The sequence below is a fragment of the Phasianus colchicus genome, chromosome 1 (assembly GCF_987193195.1).
Source record: "Phasianus colchicus chromosome 1, bPhaCol1.hap1.1, whole genome shotgun sequence".
Lineage (NCBI taxonomy): Eukaryota > Metazoa > Chordata > Aves > Galliformes > Phasianidae > Phasianus > Phasianus colchicus.
This window is the reverse complement of record NC_143436.1, coordinates 45,165,469-45,184,634: the sequence shown is the minus strand read 5'-3', so window position 1 is coordinate 45,184,634 and position 19,166 is coordinate 45,165,469. Positions and strand designations below refer to the sequence as shown.

General features: G+C 38.9%; 1 long non-coding RNA gene across 1 annotated transcript in view; it reads right to left on the bottom strand.

Annotated features, from left to right (window-relative positions):
- Positions 1 to 13,644: 13,644 nt before the first annotated feature.
- LOC149919540 (uncharacterized) overlaps positions 13,645 to 19,166 on the bottom strand; it is a 46,950-nt gene continuing 41,428 nt past the window's right edge. Inside the window, exons 4-5 of the long non-coding RNA XR_016466244.1 lie at positions 15,907 to 16,081; positions 13,645 to 14,135 (exon numbers count right to left, since the gene is read on the bottom strand). This is a non-coding gene — a long non-coding RNA (uncharacterized LOC149919540). The remainder of the gene's footprint in view (positions 14,136 to 15,906; positions 16,082 to 19,166) is intronic.

Below are 19,166 nucleotides of genomic sequence, written 5' to 3'. Positions count from 1 at the left end.
AATGTGTTTTTCTGTTCTCCTTGGATCATTTAGTTGATGATTCTCACATATAAAATGTGTGAATATGCTGGGGAGCAGACACCTTCTGATCCTCCCCTTTTATAATTGTCACCATTTCTTTTTCACTTACTTCAATGCCTTAATCAATGGACTCCTGAGTCAATCCCTACCTGCTTGTTCTCTTGACCATATGATTCTATTTTATTTTTTTCCCTATATGTTGGATTGCTTCAACAGAAACTTCAGAAAAGAATGCACAGAGGAATCCTCTTTTGAACTGGGGTGAGTTGTTCTGGGTTTTGGAATATTTTCTGCAAGGCAAGACTTGGGAATTCAAAATGCCTTTGAAGTGCTACAGCTATGTAGGTGTTGTTTTTTCCAAAAGCATGGACAGTGCCATTACCAGCAGATACTAGCTGTGCTAGGGTTTACCTGGATCTGATACTAGTTAGGGCAGAGAGACAGCATTCATGTATGATGTGAGCTTTAGGTTCTTCAGACTCACAGTGCTTTGAGTAATAGAACCTTAGAAAAACTTAGGTCAGAAGACATTCTGAATGACCTCGTCCATCTCCCACCAAGCAGGAGGGAAAATAATTCATAGGTTAATAATAATTCATAAGTTAAGTAAGTCAGGTTGCTCAGGGCCTTGGATCAGCAGCATTCTTTGAATCTCAAAGGAAGGAGATCTCACTGCTTCCCTAAGCCCTCTTTCCAGTGCTTCACTACTCCCATTGAAAGATCCTTTTCTGAAGTATCTGATCATTCATTGCCTTACGCCCTTTAACTGAATGACTTTGAGAACTGTCTGCTTTCACCTTTTCTACAATGCCCTTTAGCCATGAAAGGGCCACTTGTTTTTCAACATTAGCCTTTAGCCTATTTTGGTGTATACTTTAGATCTATTATCCTCTCATTGGCTCTCCAGAAGGCTATCTCCAGTTTGGCTTGTATGGAAGAGTCTAAAACTGGAAAGGGAAATAAGCACTACTTTTGAGTTGTTTGTTATCTGCTTGCTCCACATGATTAGCTGCTTTTTTTTTTTCTTTCTTTCTTTCTTTTTTCGTTTCCTGCACAAACAAGCTTCTTGTTCATATTTGATTTGTCCTCCATAATTCTGCAAAACCTCTTCTGCAAAGTCGCTATCCCATCAACCAGTTCCCAACCTCTGTATGACTCTATTCCATCCCAGGTGCAGGGCTCTGTGTTTCCCTTTTCTGCTCCATGAGATTCTGGTTAGTCCATTTCTCCTGAATGTTTGGGTCCCTTTGAATGATAACAACAGTAAATTCCATCCACCTTTTAAGAGAATGATTTTAATATGGAAAAATGTTTACTTTATTAAATATCCATATGTGCAGTGAAAGGAAAAAAATGTTAGGTGCTTCTTTGCAACCTTGATAATGTTCTGGCAGTGTGAGTATAATGTAAGGTATCATATACTGTAAAGGGTTAAAAAGCAGGCTTTGTGCTAGTTGTTATTAAGGTGACCCCAGTATTAGGCTTTCGGATCTGAAAGATATATCTTAAATATACTGCCACATATGTAATTTGTTGGGTAGGGTCAGTTGCTTTGTGGAGATGGCATAGAAATTCCTAACAATCTTTCCTGCCCACAAGTTTTCCAGAAGACAGAACATACTGCTGCCCATGCACGTTAAGTCTTTGGATGAGCTAATATGAAATACTTCTGCTGCTCTAATTTCCTCTTGAATGTATTTTTTTCCTGGCTTAGAGTCAGTGACCTAATTCTTTTCTTCATTCTGTCCGAGCTTTTTTATTTTTTCCAAGCTAGTAACATCAGACTCTTTCCCACTGTGGAATCTGTGCTTTTTATTTCTGCTTTGTATTACCAGTGTGGGATATTTGCATTGACCTCTCTATTGCTCCTCTATCTGCAGTCCTAAGTATGGATACCAAGTACGCAGAAAGTTCAGAACATGACTTTCATATCATGTTGTCTCCTGTAAACAGTGACCAAGACCTTATACTAGACACACTTAATGGAGTCCTTGCAAGCTCACATGGAGCTCTTATCCTTATCCAGAGTTCACACTGGAATGAACCCAATTAAAAGCAGTACCTAGAAGAAAATAAGTTTGCTCTCCATGTGTGTTGACTGGAGAGCTAAAGCATTCAGTGTCTCGCCATCTGTTTACTTGCCTTTTAAAAGTACAAAAAGACTTGATCAAAACCCTTTTTTTTTTTGACAAGGTGTGTGTGGTGCTACATTTAGCTAAACAAAATATACAAACTAAAGGCTCTTTATTTTTTATACTTGTGAAATCCTCAAACTAGTATACGCACGCTTCCCAGCCTCTACTGAGGCATGCTTAGGCCAGTTCAAAGGCGTGCAGAGAGCAGACCCAGCAGTTTCTCTGTCTTTGATTTTGATTCAAATTAACTTTTTTTCCATTATTTATTCTAACAGTATAAGAGGTTGACAAAGGCTAGGCTTGCTCTTTTGTTGTTGTTTTTTGATTCAACTGCAATTCTAGGTCTCTGTTTCTTTCTTTATTTTTCTTTGTTTGTGCTTCCCAGCAATTTCTATGTTATAGATGTTTTGTTGCAGATGTTTTCTTGTACGTTAAGGAGATTTTGTGCATTTGCAAAATAATCTCCATGGCACCATTCAGGGGCTTAGTGTATTAACCATCACACAGACTATTTTAAACAGTCTTCCTGTCTTGACAAGAATTGGTATGAGCACTGTAATCACTGTTTTTCTGGGGGAGAGGATCACTGTTCATGAACTGAAAAAGTAACTAGACCAAACAAACTGTGAAAATGTGTTTGAAGTTTTAGCCTAGGAATAAACGCATGTTTTTCAAAGCAAAACTGACTGTAAGCTTTTTAGAAATTAAGTTCTGTAACTTCAGATGCAAGTTATACATATGGAAAAGTGTTTGCTTGGACTTTGGCTTGTTTCTGTGTAGTTTGCAATTTCTTGCGCTGCAGAAGACTGTATACTTGTATCCTGTGACAGGCTGACTTCTCTAGCAGAAGGCCAGCTTTTCCAAGTTCCTACAGATGTGAAGAGCAAATAAACTGACTGCCACCAGTTCTCTACTACCTTTAATTCTCAAGTTCTGCTGTCAGCACAGCTGATATTGCTTGACTCACAATCTTAATCTTCAGTTTTCCTAATGCTACAGTGTTGGTCTTAGGGTTTACATTATATCCTGATGTGTATTTGCACATATTCTAAACTAAAAGAAGTAGAAACCATCTGATTTATCTCTAGGACAGCACTAAGAAAGTCCTCCATTGCTTTATTTTGGGAACTTTTCAAGAACGGTGACATAGAAGTTCCTGTCTCCTAGCTATTTGCTTCACAGTACTGTATTATCCCTTCTGCTGCTGGCATTACAAAACAAACAAACAAATAAAAGAACAAAAGAAAAAAGATAACAACCCCCAAACCTGAAGAAAAGATACTTTTCATTAAAAATAAAATTCAGGAACACATGGAACTTTCTGGTTTTGATTTGCTTCTGAATGATGAAATAACTCAGACGTTGTATAAAAAGGCGTCTCACATTACGTACAGAACAAAAAGTTGCTGGCTTGTAAAAATGAAAATGAGAGCCTTGAGATGAAAGGGTGTTATATTTTGCCTCAGTCATTAAAAAAAAAAGTTTTTTTTTTCTTTTTCTTTCAACTGAATCTTGAAAAAGTGCAATTTTACTTCGAGACATTTTGGTTCATATCACAGTGTTAATTGTATTAAGCAATAAGACCAGACAGGGCTTGAATTATTGTGCAATAATTTATGCTTAGGTGCATTCTCAGGCATGAGCCTGAAGGCTGAGTGTTATCAAGTTCCACAGCGTTTCGCATAAATTATAGTAAATTAAGGGAGAAGAAAAAAGTGTATACAGGCTACAGAGGTCTGAGCTCTACAGAGATCCCCAACAGCCAACCTCCTCTGGGTTAATGGTGGCTGCTGAAGTCACCAGTGGAGGCTCTGCATCTGGTCCTGTGTGGTGTTTTGGGGAAATCTCCCCCTGTCCCTGCTCTAGGAGACTTCATACAAAGTTAACGTAAATAACCTTTAGCTTTTAGCAACGACTAAAATCTACTAAAATTCCTTGCTACTACCAGCTTAAACCAAAGAAGGTCCATAAATTAACCTTTACAGGCTATTTTTCCCTCTAATTACTGCTGTTTTTCAAGGAAAACAACAACATGCCAAAGAAGGAGGAAGAAGGTGAGAGTGAGATATATAGACAAATGCAATATAAATCTGACATTAAAATAGGAGCTGTTAGCTTCATTACCAAAGTGGGGACTTGTGCAGGAGCCAGTACTGGCATATAAGCAGTTGTCTAGTTGGTAGATGGCGAAAGACAAATCTCCAGGAATATGTCTTTTCTAGAATAATGAAATAAGAAACGGTTAAGAAATCCCTGAAAAAAAGGAAGGAGAACAGTGACAGTAGCAGAAAGCAAAGCAGCAGGGACAGGGGGGACTTTGGCAACCTATGCTGCCTTCACTAGTGGGGCCGAGACACAACATGCACTGAGACTCCATCACCTCCCAGTGACACTACACCTGGTCCTGCTCAGCTTGAAGGGCACCATTCCCACTCCCTGCTCTCACCACTCAGGGCTGGGAGCCCAGAGTCCTCTGCCCAGTGGGCAGCAGGATTTGAGGGGCCCTAGAGAAAAGCACGGGATGTTTCTCTGCATATGTAACCTGTGAGGAAATCTCTGGTGCAGACATGGAGCTGACAGACAGTAAATATATTTCCCAGAACGGTAAGCCCTGTGCTGTGAATGCTAGCTAAAGCCTCTAGTTTTCTAAACCAACATCTGCCAGGAGCTTGCACTACAGCTCTGGAAAGCTGCTTTTCTCACTTGTTTCTATTTTGTCTTTCAAAAAATGGGAACTGTCATTCTATAACATTTACTTTTTTTGTGTGTAGTTGTTTTCCCTTCCATCACTTGGTGAGACAAAATCAAATTTTTGTCCTTTTCTATTTTATTTTATTTTACTTTACTTTATTTTATTTTATTTTATTTTTTGAGAAGGATAAAGGGAGGAGAACACATCATCAAGGATTAGCCTGTACTTTGTAATTTAAGTTCAAGACTCTATTTTTGGAGCAGGGCTAATACCCTTGAGCTAACACCTCCAAGATGTCAGTTGAGTGCCTTATGCACAATTCCATGGCTCTCTGACTTGAAACAAATCTACAGATCTTTTCCTGATTACATTTTCATCCAAACAAACAGGTTTTCATGAACAGATTAGCTTTTAGGAACTAGATTTCTAACAAAATTTGTTTTAAAAATAATTCTTAACTATCCTTGACCTAGCTTAGAAGGAAAATGGCTAAAGCAAGCAGTTTTGGCATTTGGATAAAGAAATTATGCCTGTTTCAGTACCAGATTAGCAAAGACATAATGACATGGGGAGAACTGAGTATAACTAACTCCTCCTCCTCTCACTCTGCCCATCAGGATAAAGGTTGGAGAAGCACTTTTGCTCCCTGCATCCAGTTCTCATGCAATGTTGCTGTCTGCTGATATGATTTGCTCCACTTTCTTCAGCCCCACAAGACGTTGAGTCTAATCTTCTATTTATTTATTCTGTGCATTAGATTACAGAGACATGGCAAATTAATCATTTGCGTTTTTGAAAACATCTTCCCTGAATTTCTTGATTGGCTGTTTCGTATCTTCTTTACTTTGCTTCCCTCCTTGGTATGAATGTGATTCATTTTGTTTGCTGGGCTGCTTGAGCAGTGGACTGACAGCTATTTCATTACCTACATGGCAGCTTCAAGGGTTACTCCTCTGTATCTTCAGTTACATGAGTAAGAATTTGGTCACCACAGGACATAATTCAGAGCTGATGTCAGTCAGTAGCAGCCATAAACTGCCTTGATGTGAGCCATGATGTGTTTGTCATTGCTGTGAATAGCAGTATACAAATCACTCTTCCTTTTGTGGGAAAATATGGCAACTGCAAATAAAGAAGACGCAAATGCTGTTCTATAGTGTCTCCAGTTTTTTTCACTGTTACCCTCTGATAAATAGGTCTATACATTTTCACTGATTCCCAGAAGGAGAACCCACGGTGACCAGGGACTGGATTCCATTCCTGGCTCCACAGTAAACTCAGTGTCAAACACAGGGCATGCCTAAAAATACTTCCTTCCATTACTGGGAAGCGCTTTGAGGTCTGCAGCTGAAAAGTGCCACTGGAAAAGTGTGAGGTGATTATTGTTTTTTACAGGTGGAGATTTTTTTGTTATTTAAATTTCACCTGCCATTTCCCGAGAATATATGCAGAGGGGACAGAAATAGAGTGTGAAAAAGAGAGAGGGAACAAATTCTGCTGTAACATGACGGTTGATTTGGGAATGGGCAAAAATCTCTGTCTCTCAATGAGTATCTTCAGACAGTCATGGCAAATCCGCTGCTTCTGCAAACCCATCACCTAAGGATGATGTTAGGTGATGTGGCCTCGATGTATTTGCCAGTGCTGAAGAATTTATTATTTTCTCTATTCACTGCAAGTTGCTGAAGAATAAAATGAGTAATAATAATAAATAATGATAATAATAAAATCATGATAAAATCATTTCCAGCGAGCTATTTGTAACAATTCTATTCTAAGGAAAATGTGGGACATGAAAACCTTAATGGTGCCTCCTTTAAATGCGTATTTGTTTCTCAGTGGACTATAATCTCTATTTCCTTGATTGATAGAGCTATAATGCCCAGGAAAGAGTGGAATGGATGGGCCAATCAGAAAGGAAGAAGGAAGAAAAGGTCAAAATGGTGGAGCACTTCACTATATTTCTTGAAAGATGTTGGGTATTAAATGTCAGATGCAATCTTTGTCATGAAAATGAAGTAACAAGCCACTAGTGCGACCCACTCCTTTGAATAATAGTCTTGTCACTTTTTCGAATGCTCTTTCATCAGGGTTTAAATTAAGGGAGAATGCTGCCCATCTTGTAAAATATTTAAATAATAGAACACATTCAGGATATTGAGGGAAGGTGGGGAAAAGAGGAAAACAAATCTTTTGTTAAATGCTTGATGTCCCTCCTAAAATGTTAATCTGTGGTATGGCAAAGCAGATTCTAAGAGGTTGATACGTACTGATTGTATTATTATTTTATTAAGAAGCTTTTTGATTTCAGTTTGGAGTCGCCCCAGTTCATCTAGCAATAGAACAGACTCAGTGGTACTTCTCTCAGTATGAGAGACTTCTTAGTAAGTCAGACAAAGGAAACATCTATGGAAATGAAAGAAATTTCATTTGGGTTATATTCTGAAGCATTATGCTCTTACCCCATCCTCCATGCAAACAAATCACTTCTGTTTGCAAACAAAATTATTTTTGCAGGTGGGCTGCATGGTGCTATTGCTGGTTTTGCACCCTTATAGTGGAATGAAGGCTGGGCATAGTTTAACTTTCTTAAACAAGGGAAAACTTTTCAGCTGAGGCAGAATCCCAGCAATCTGCTATCAGTGCAGAAGGCAATGCACCCTTGACCACGCTGGTAGATAACCCATCTTGGTGCCATCACAGACACAAAGTTGCAGGGACTACTTCCACTCTGTGGAGCAGGTACACACGAAGGCACTCCCTGCAGTTCTTTTGGTGATGGTTTAGAAGACACTGTACACTTTGTACTTCCCCCTTACGCTTTTCTTTCTTTCCCCTGACAGCACAGGCATGGAAGAAAGTGATTTCATGTGCTTGTACTCATCTTGTTATGGAGGGTACACATTAGAGCTGAGATAACACCTGGAAAGTACTCCTCTTCCTGTAAGGGTACAGACATCACTGTCATTCCTTAACTGAGCTCAGTCTGGCAAAAAGCTTTGTGCTGAGATTAAAGATTGTCCATTCCCTTTTTCCATCGACCCTAGGTTTCTTCTCTGTGTTTGGCAAAATAGCAGAGCTCTAACATGGCCTCTTACATGCAAAATCTAAAAGTCAGCCATGGACAGTGAAAGAAATACAAGGGTAGCTTTGTCAAGAGTCACATATACATGTGGCCAGGTAGGAAAAAGAATGAGAAATTAAAGGCCTAAACTATGAATAGAGTAATGGAAGGGTACCTTGTTCTCCACGCTATGTTTGAATAGACTTTTCAGAAGACAGAAAATGACTGAATGACAAAGAATGAGCTTCACGTTGCGGGTTTTAGGCACTAACCACTTTTAATGCTGTGAACCATTTGACTCCTTTCCTGAGAGATGAAGTCAGGATTCTTCCCCTCCTCCCTTGGCTTTGCCTAAATTCTTAAATAACACATGGCCTTATTCTCCCCAGCTCTCCCTGCACTACATTTTACTTTACTTCTTTTCCCATTGTGTTGTGTTTAATGGGAAGACTGATTAGCAGTCTGGGAGCGTATCTTTGTCAGTTGCTGCTTAGATAACATTATCTTGAATAGCTCAGCCCTGGTATAAGTTTGCTGGATGTGCAGATGTCAGAAAAGACAATGTGCCGGGCTCATTTTTCCACGGCTGTCAGCATGAAGCAGCAACTCAACAGGATAGAAATAAAACACTTCTTCTCTGTTTACTGGTCTTTTCTCACCTTGACTGTATGTCTTATGCACATTCTAAAGAGTTGCAATAACAACATCTCAGCTGATTCTTCTCTTCCAACAAGGACAACCAATAACATATTTCATACGACCTGAGAGATTGCCAAACAGGGATTTTTCACACATAAAAATTCTCTGCAAGTAATGGGAAAGGGAATAAGGGATGTCAGCCAAATGAAATATACCACATTTGAAATACTTACATTGTTCTTTCTTCTGCACCTTTATTTTAAAAGAAATTACATTATTTTTTCCAGGTTTGTTGCTGTGAATCTCAGATCCCTATTCACACATCTAGAGCTTATTTAACAGTTTAGTCTTGTATGAGGCTGTGCCAACTCCTTTGGCTGGGAGATCTTGTTTGTTGCCTTTGTTATTTCAAAATCATGTTGCCAGAGCAGGCTAGAAAAAAAATAATTATCAAACAGGATATTTTTCCTTGTACAGCCCAGATTAAACTAGATCTGCTTCCTGCATACATTCTCCATTCCTTTCTTCATCTCTGCCAGCAGCCACAGAGACCTGTCCCCCACAGACCAGTGGGGTCCTATACCAGCACTCAGTGGTTCCTCAGAGATGATCGTGACCATCATCCAGCTGAACATTCCTCTGTAGCACATGGCAGAACAGTTGCCAATGCCTCAGTTTTCAGGAGTTAGGAGTGCAAAGAAAGCACTTTCCCAGAAGCCTCCTGACTTGGCTCAGATTTATGCTGTCCTTTCATTTCCCCCTCCAAAGGGGGAAAGCACTGAACTGTAAGCAGCAATCGTTTCAGTGGAGTGCAGCAGCCCCACATTCCAGCCATGACGTTCTTATTGCTAAGCATTCTTTACCACAGCAAAAGCATTTGTTTAATTGGAACCAGATTTGGGTCATAAACCTTAAGCCTATCAAGCTTTATGTTAGCTAATATTTACCTTATTGTACCTTTTTTTTTTTTTTTTTTTTTTTTTCCTATTCTCTCTCTCCCTAGTAAAAAAAAAAAAAAAAAAAAAAAAAAGAAAGAAAGAAAAAAGAAAAAAAGCATTGCTGTAAGGGGAATGCAAGCAGGCAAATAAAGCAAAGGAAATCAGGAAATACTGTGAACTGCATGTGACTTGCAGCTGCAGGGTCCCTCACAATAAAGAACCCTGCCTCAACAAAGTGGCTTATGTGCTTTAACAAGTATCAACTGTTTGTTTGGGGTGTAATGAACAAACTAGAGCCAGAGTGACAACTGCTTCAAGTAATTATGAAGACAGCTTGCAAACTATGGCCCTACTTGTTTCAGATTCTGAATGACGACAATCAGGCTGCTGTTGCTGCCAGCTTTATTTCTGAGCACTTTTATTTCCATATTTCAAAGGTCAGTGTGTAGTGGCAATGGCAGCCACAGAAAGTCTGTGTGAGTGGTATGTGTGTGCCCATGTCTTCGTGAGAGAGAGAGGACAAAAAAGAAAGAAAAGCATTTTTCAGCATTGCCAATAACTGCTGCATTAATAAAAACCCTTAATGAAGTGTTTATAATATGTTAAGACCTGCAAGTCCAGATAAGATGGGGGTTTCCTGGCTGCAGATGTTATTTGTATGTGTAGCAGGGGAGACTCTGCCCTGAGGAGGTTACAGAGCTAATGGGAGAGATGGCAAAGCAGTGATCCCAGGGAAACTCAGTGCTGTTCTTTGACAGAGAGCTGTGAAACATGAAGTAACTTATCCAGGCACACAGAGGGTTTTACATCCAGGTAAAATTTGAATTGACTGGAAACCCCCTGAATCTCCTGCCATTATTTAGGCAGCATCTTTTCTTTCCTTCAATAATTTATGTTTTAAAATGCTGAAGAGGTTATTGTGTACATGGATCAATGCTTGGTAGAATTTCTACAGGAAATTCATAGCAATTTTACCCAAGTACTAGCTTAATTTGTCCACAGAGTGATCTAATTTTTATTTTGCATTTTTTTTTTAAATAAATGCATCCATTAAATATCTCATGAAATAAAGTGAAATAGTATAGAAAGGGAGGTGTAAGGAGGGAGCTGAAAGAGCTAAATTTGTTGGTGAGAGAGATAAAACAGAAGTCACCTTGGTCCCAGAACTAGAGTCTCACTTCAGGCACACCTTCTGCAAAAGCAGGATTTGTGGGAGAAAGATCTAAAGGGAGTATGAAAGGAATGAGCAAATTAAGGGTCTGGACACAGGAAGGGCTAGAGGAGACATATTTTCTGTGGAAATTTGGAAGCAAGATAGAACAAGATACTGATTTAAAAATGACAGTAGTTACCCTGGCTGTTGGGAGAGAGCATGGGGCAGCAGAGGGGCACTGACAAAATGGTGCCTGACATGGAAGTATGTATGAAGCAAAGCTGAGGGACTGAATTCCTCCGTGCAGAAAAAATGGCACCCATTCACATTCATCAGCTCTGGCTGTACATTTATGGAGACCAAAGGTTGGATGTAAGCACGGTGAGGCAGTGGGTGGTGCATTTCAGCAGTGGTGAAAGTGAGTGACCTCCACTGATCTAGATTTTCATGAGTGTGGCATCTTGTTCATCGCTGGTGAAAATTCACACCATTGGTGGTGACTGTGTTGACAAATAGTGCTTTGTAGCTGAGAAACTGCTCTATCAAATAGTGTTATTCTGCTCTTTGTATCTGTTGTAGTTTCCATGAAAATAAATAGGAAGCATTAATTTTGGAGCAACCTACATGCATGGTCAGAAACATATGTACACATACTATATAAAACTTTTAGTCTGAAAAGCTGACCAAAAATCCCACTGACTTTGGTCATTTCCTCTGTAGGATAATTTGTAATACCTACTTGCAGCACAAGAATTGTGAACAAATTGTAAGTAAAATTTGAATCCTTATATGGTAGTCCCATTCTTACTGTATTTCATAATAATAATGTAATCTTCTTTAAGCCTCACTTGGCAGATTTCCTCATGTGTCATTTTGTAGGCTTGCCCCAGGACATTCAGCAGAGAGCAGCATGTGCCACTCTGAAGTAGCCATTTCATAGTGGCTTCTGGATGTCTTTTACTGCTGAGTGCACTCAGATTCTGTTCTTCTCCTGATAATCTTATTCCTACAGAACCTGCTTACACAGGTTTTCTCCAGAGCTGCTAAAATGAGGGAGGCAGGGAGCCATTGTTCTGGTTGTCTCTTGCGGATGTCATTTCTAGTTCTTTTCCCATTTGAAGTCCCTGGGAATTTTTGCTCAGTAGGAAACAACCTGATGCAGTGTCCCAGCTTCCCTCCTCTGGAGCACAGTTGTTCTTGTGTAGAAATTAGAGTGTTAAGTTTAAAGACAAATTTGAGTCTCAGTAAACACCAGCTGGGGAACATTGTACACATAAAACTTTGAACATGAATCTGTCTTTTTTCTGTTACTACCAATGAGTGATTAGGTTTGTTCTTAGGAACTTTTCTACAGATCACAGTTGAAAATTTTAATAAAGATATAATATTGCTAAGCAGGTTGCAGTAGATATTGAAGATAAATGTCGTCAAGGGCGCATCGAGGAAACTCAGGAGCATCACTGTAGAGCATGCTAGTATTTAATATTTGTTTTTTTTTTCTTCTTGTTTTATAGTGTTTAGCTGATTACTTTGAAGTTTAGCCATTTGCTATTTCCTCTAAGGGTGGAAAATGTAAGAAAAGTACAGAGGTGATCATCAGTTGCCCCCATGGCCACTCAGATGGAAAGCAATTGAGGTGAGACTACAGTATGGGGTTAGATTTGCACAGTCATTGGGGTAAGCAGGATTAAGGCAGGTTCTTATGACTCAATAGCAGCTATGACTCTGTAGCAGACTCTTTCAAAAAGATATTATCATTTAAAAATAAAATTCATCAGCCATGCTGATTAATATGCTATATTCAGTGGCAAATAATAACAAAGAAATTAAAATACAGATAGGCGATGTGACTCAGGTAGAAGTAAACAGTTGAATGTGATGAATTTCAGGGATGTCTGACAAATAATAAAACAATGTTATTGGTCTTTTTTTTTTTTTCTCTCTAAAGTGGAGAAAAATACCTTTTCCCAAAGATTTACCTCATTTACTCAGTGCCAGGTTAAGGTAAACTGTATGCTTTCTCTCAACCATATTATGCTTCTGCATGATTGATATCTCCTAGCCTATTTATGGGAGTGCAGAGTGGCTTGTAGGGAGGGTCTTATTTTAGAAGCAGATTGAGTATGCTGGGAGAATGCCATTTTTCTCCTTAGGTAGTCTCTATCTTTATTCTTCTCTGACAAGAAATTTAGGCTTTGATGCCAAGAAGCACAATGAAAAAGAATTGTTTTCCCTTGCCCATTATCTTCCTCTTTATTGAACCTGGGAATCGGTTTATTTCTGTGAGACATTCACTCAAGAATGGAATGCTACTTTTTAATTTATTTTGTCATATGTAATTTCTTGTTTTATGACGGAACCAATGGGATTTTTTTGTATTATTTTAAAACTAGGTTTATAAAAAGGCAAATAGGCAATTATAGTATGGCATTTACATCCTAAAAAAGCTTCTATGGCTGCCATTCTTGCAGTGTTTCTAACTTTGTCTTTATTATGGATCCATTTTGCTTACTGTCATCTACAATACTTTTCATTAGTAGAGATAGAGAAAGTTAGAAAAAACAAACAAAAAAATGTACAAAGATCTGTAGACCGAGCTGAAAATGCTGACATACTAAGTCAATGAGGGATTCACCCTAATGTCTCTTAGGATCTTTAAATGTTATAAAAAGCAGATATTTCTGCATTTCAAGATCCTTCATGTGTTCTGTACCCTGCAGGCCGTATGTCTACAAAAAGATGAGGGAGAATTATCTTCACACAATTCTTCATTAAGCAAACTCTTTCTCATTTTCACAACTGCTCTACAGGGTGATGCTACTCTGCAGATGTTCAGAATGTAGACTTATGAGGGAAATACTTGTGCTTTGCTCTTGAAAATTAAACATGCTCTATTGTGGAACAGTGCAGTGTCTAGTTTTACTAATTCAGATGGTCTGTGAAGAACAAGAGAGGCTAGGAGATCCTTCCTTAGACATTCTTTTTTTGAAATTTTTGACAGGTGGTGCAATCTGGCACATTTTGAAAGCAAAATATTTAAACAGAAGCACATTCAAATCTTTCTCTTGAGTTTCATGTCATTTATTTCGTTTATTTGCAGGCTAATGTTGTTTCTCAGGGTGGCCCAAGGACAAGCAATTCTTTTCCCCACTCTACTTGCAGTATTCATAAGGAAGCAATGCCATGAAAAGAGAAGTTGAACATTGCGGTATTCAAACATTCCATGGGATCTATAATAATATGGCTCAAAATATGGAGCAAAGAGTTTAGATGAAAAAAAACCCAGGAGGTCATATGATAAAACAGGGTCTTTGTTTAGGGTCAAGGAGTAGAGGAGATGATGACGTGCTATAGGCTTAGCTGCCAAGAGAATGGAGAAGGCATTCTCCTAGAACTAATGTCTTCAAAGGAGGATGACAGCAGCGTGATTATGATTATGCAGTTTCTGGATGAAAATTAGCTGGCAAAACTTGAAGTGATGCTGGTCAGTGAACTGAAATTAAAAAAAAAATTGGTTGAATATCTTCTCAGGCTCCCACTGAAGGCATGTACCCATTATCTGTTGATGTGTGACAAAGCCTTGTGAACATGGAGTTTATCTGCTAGTGAAATTCGGATAAATAAATAACGCTGTTTTCCTAATACTGGGATCATGAATGGACAGAAATCTAGTAAAGTTCAATTTAAGGAATCGTTGTATCCATCCAGGAATATAATTGCTTCCAAAGGAATCGATAAAGTTGAGGGTAACCATGTTAAGCAGAAGACTGACGCCATGTATCCAATGTCTTGGCCCAGTGTGAACACAACAGGTATTTACCAAAGTGTTTCAGCTACTCCAACCAGCTGTCAATTCCAGTTCATAACTTGTGTCCTAACTTACAGAGTGAGTAATGAATTGAGTTTCAGCTACATAAAGATCAAATTTCTCTGACAGCTGAGGAGATACAAATCCCAAATATAAAAACTTATCTGTTTGAGAAAGGAAAATGGTGGAGAAAGAAGCATCTGTTATGGAAGAACATGGCCCCAGAGACCACGCAGATCCAAATGCTGAGCACATTTAGCATGGATTGTAAATCATTTGCATCCAATGTGACAATTATAATCTCAGATTTATTCCTGAATTTATATTTCCCCAAAACTCTTAACCCAAGCAGAGTTTTAGTATCAAAGACAGTAAAGTGGCAGTGACCCTGAAACTCCCTGGGGATTTTACTGTTGAATTTGATTTGTATATGGAAAGTTCTCATATGTTTACACTGACTTATCACCATGTTTAAAGAAAGTAGGACTTAATAAGGTGAACTTCCACCTGAGTGTAGGGGTTAAATTTGTGGGTAGAATGGAGAAATATAAGTAGCAGAATAATAAGCAGAATACGTGCATTGATTTCAAGTGCTGATTCACATTTTTTGAAACTATGAGAGGAGGGTTGCTGATGGATTTTATCTCATACAAGGATTTTATCTGTTATGACTACTTAAACAAGGTATAAATTAAAATTTTAACTACTAAAACAATGTGGCTCAGCACTAGCATCTGCCTTAGAGAGATATTCCTATATGGCACACCAGGTGTACTATGCAAACAAAGCATGGCACGTGGGATCCATACTATATTCTAACTGTGGGAACTCTGAAGACTAAACTATATTCAATTCTGAAATGCATCTGAAATTAAGTCTAATTGAGTAGGTAGCTCAGAAGAAGCCCTGCTACTTTTTTTAGGCTAACACAAAGGCTAACAAGAATGACGTTGGTAGAAAAAGTTTCTTAAGCCCATGGGTATAAACTTACCCATGCTATTTGTTAACTTGCACATTTTATTTGTTTCTTTATTGAAAATAATACTATTTATTTGTTCTGTTCTCTAAGAAAGATTGTGTCTGCATACTTGCTCCAGTTTTCAGTGGACTTAGATACCTTTCCTTCCTACCTTCTGTCTTAACTGTCCTTATAACTTTTCAAGAGATCATACCACCAAAGCCAAGTCCCAGAAAGACCCTTGCAAGAGAGGCAGCAGAATTGGTTTGAAATCTAGAGCCTATAGGAATAATAACAGCTTTAAATGTCTGTGTCCCCTTGTTTATGGTGCTGGATTTCTTGTAGCAGTATCTCAAAACAGGCAGAATGCAGGTCCTCATGGTGCAGAGATGCCAATTGCTCCTACTGCTGAGCTGCGAACACTGCAAAATCTGTGACAACTCACTCCACGCTGTTGTAATTCTTAAGTTAGAAAAGGTCTTTTGCTCAGTGCTATACCTGATTTGGTATGTCCAGAAGTGTCCTGGGGCTTGACGAAGACACTGGTGTCACTGAGCCATAGGGCATGAGCGTAGCATTGCAGATTAATGCTGCCTGGGGAATTCTGCACCACACTGTCTTCCTCGGTCTTGAGAGCCATGGTTGTTCAGCCTTTGCTTTCCCTGAGTGGTAACTGTAAAAAGAGTATTTATGAGCCCTATGCCCATCAAATTCTTTCCTGAGTTCAGAATTCTACTGAGTTCAGAAAAATCTAGCGGGATCTGTTCATTCTTCACTCTAGATTTGCCGATATTATTTACATTAATACATCTTTCCAAATTCTGTGTTGCTGGTACTCCACAAACATGTCATTGAGTTAATTATCTCTTTAATCTCTTATATTAAAATCCAGAAATGACTGAAGGAGAAATGAAATTGTTCTGTAAGAACTTGCTGGGGACAAAGCAAGGAGTATAGAAAATCAGAAATATTATGCATAATTAAGAAGACTGCTAATGATCACTTTAATCAATGAAATTAGAGATGGAAAGGCTGCAAGGTCACATATCTCATCCAAGGCCTCTGACAGCTTATTTCCTTATCACAGTTTTCAATTTCATGCCTGATTTTGGCTTATCCTGCACTTCCAGCTAACAAGAAAAATCTATTTTAATTTCACAGATCTGATTCTACTCTTTTCAGAAAGCTCAAGGCAAAATGAAGAAGGCATTTGCAAGAATAGAGGGTTAAAGCATATGGGATTTTTACTTAAAAACACTCTAGTGTAGTTGAAACTATACCCTAGTCTGTTATGGTTTGGCCTGGAACAGGTTTGCATTTATTTTCTGCTCTGGACCTTAGGAGCAGCTTGCACCTTCAAAAAACTACAGCAATTCTAGGGGAAGGATTGGGAACAACCAGCATTGTCAGTGAGAGGGTTGTGCTGTGCCATGACTTTGGCAATATCCACCAGGCAGCAACAAGCTTCCCAAAAGCCCCCGTGAGTCTTCAGAATGACAAATAACATCACTGTGGTTTAGGTGCAGGTCTTGGAAAACCTGACATGGAGCACCTTTCCTGAGTGACATTTTGCAGGGCACCAATGTGTCCTTCTGAACCCACATCTCCATATTCTGCAACAAACCAGAAGGAGCAGAAGAAGCACTGGGAGGGCAGGCAAAGGAGGATTCTCATCTTATTCTACTTCTGCTGCTAAACGAGCTTAAAAGTTATGGGTTTTGGGCACTTGAAGCCACCCACTTTATGTTTCTGCATCTACCTTAATTCATTGTACCAAATGTAAGTAGGTCCACTGCCTTATTACAGCAGTATAGGTCCATATTCATCCTTAGTGCAGTTGCTAGGGTTTTCATCACGAAAGACTGGATGTGGTGGGACAGGACTGTGTGAAGAGGTAGAGAGGATGTTGCCTATTCATGCATCAGAAAAGATACATGTAAGGTATGATAGATGTAACTTGAAAAATGTGACAAACACCAGAGTCATCTTCTGTTTCCATCTTGGTCTTCAACAGTAAGACTGATGAAGTGTGGGGTAGGCATAGGAAAACTGAACAATGGGAAAAATAGATAACCACTTCATGCTGCGGATATAAATAAATCAAATACAACTCTATTTACATGCTCAAAATACTGCATTTACCTGGCAAGGTGCTTTAAATTCTGAAAGATAGAAAGGTTTATCTGCAAAGATCAGATTTTGTGCCTTCAGAAACCTGATTTACACCAACCCCAGGTGAGGCTGTGGATTAGAAAGCTGAAGTATGTGAAAAGGAGTAGGGAAAGAGGGAAGGTTTCAGGGCTAAAGAGGGGAATAAGCATTTTACTCAGGAAAAAAAAAAAAAGAGGAAAAAAAGTAGTTTTACACATAAACAGATAATGAATACTAGTATTATTTGTGTGCTTTTCCTGTTAAAAATGAGTAATCTGCCTAGAGCCATAGCTCCAAATGTAGGCAGGATTGCCTTTGCCCTGCATCCTCAATTTTCATCTCCATGGGAATAGATTAGTGCTTAGCAGCACACACTACAGCAGGAAATGGTCTCAGTGTGTGTCGTTCCTCTGATCCAGAGCAATTCCTTGCTCAGTGCACTTCTATGATCGACTTAGGGTTTCTTTTTACATGTTCAGCAAAGCCTTCTGCATTATTTCAAACACACGATAAAGCTCCAAATTGTATTGTTTTTGTAATCTAATTTGTGCTCTTTGCATCTCTCAGTAGGCTTTTTCAGCTTTCCATGCTCTGACTGTCCATATGCTCTTTTGTTTCTATCCTGGATGAATTCTGTAAGTAAAACAATAAGAACCAACAAATTAGATGCTCAAATTGAGGCAGTGTGTTTCTGTTTTTTGCAGAATACTGATCAGACCTGCTTCATCTGACACAGCTACTAAGGTCATCTTTCACTTGAATTAACATAAAATTAAGATGAGTAAATCAGTGGTGCATATGTTGTTTAGAGGAGTTACCACCTAAGTCTCTGCTAGACAGACATATGGATAAGATAGGCACAGATTAAACAGGTCTGCACTGATATTAAAATGCTATTCTTGTGATAAATATTGCAGTACAAACAAGTATATGACAAATATAACCCTGACTACATTCATTTTCAGGGTAAATTGATGAAATCCTGGGGCTGTTCTGTATGCTTCATGCATTAGTTCAAGATTTGTCAGCAGATGCCAATAAAAAGCCCCAAAGTAAACAAGTTAGATTTCTTTTAATTGTCTCCCTTGGTAGATGTGGAAGAATTTTATCACTCTTCATATTTGAATTGGTAATTACTTGAATAACAACTAATGATTTGTAGCTTTCGATGTGTCCTGGGTAGAAATCTGAAGAAAGTGAATTGTTGAAAAAGTCATAGAGTCCAGCTTCAGATGTCAGAACTTCTTTATATTGTGTTGAAGTCAGCACCAAACATTGCAGTAGGTCTTTTTTTTCTTCTGAACTGTAGGTTGCTTTAGCAGCCTGATAGAGTTAGGTGCCCTAAGAGCTCTGAAATTAAGAAACAGCTATGAAAGTCACGAGGTGCCTTTTAAAATACATCTTTAGGGCCTTATTGTTCACTGGGCACAATGTGCACCTGTACAGGATATTAACCCCCTGCTCTCCCGTGGCTCAGAGCAATCTGCTGGCAGGGATGCATGCTGGCCCAGGGGAACTGCTCCATGCTCTGTACACTTCATTCTTTGAAACTTCATGGTCATGGGGGCTTTCACAGGTAAGGCTCCTCCAACTATCATCTGCAAGCT